A 416-nucleotide genomic window follows, 5' to 3' on the forward strand; every position below is an offset into this window, starting at 1 on the left:
TGACCTTCACTCCTTCCACCAGGAGTGTGAATATTTAAAATATGTTTTCCTTTAAAAGAAAAAAAACTGATTTGTGATAATTTAACACATCGGGTGCCGAACACTGTTAAAACCTTGTTTTCAATCTTTTTTCTTTTTTTTTTTACAAGGGGGGGGGGGGCTAGCACAGCTCTGGAATCACCCACTGTGACTCTGAGAAGGAAGGGACAGATGGATCACCGTGCCAAAAAACATGGCTCCCCGTCCGCTCCCGTTCTATCTCCTTGATGAAAACCTCTGCAGCTCTGAATCTTTTTACATTGGGGAAAACAAGTCATTTTCGATGGGCGATTACTCCGTAATGGCGACTCGTGTGAGAGATGTTATTGTTCCAGGCGTTAGCCAGGACCATGGATGGTCGTGCACGCATCCATTGT

Source organism: Gymnoscopelus microlampas (genome assembly GCF_963454915.1).
Source record: "Gymnoscopelus microlampas genome assembly, chromosome: 3".
NCBI classification, from domain to species: domain Eukaryota; kingdom Metazoa; phylum Chordata; class Actinopteri; order Myctophiformes; family Myctophidae; genus Gymnoscopelus; species Gymnoscopelus microlampas.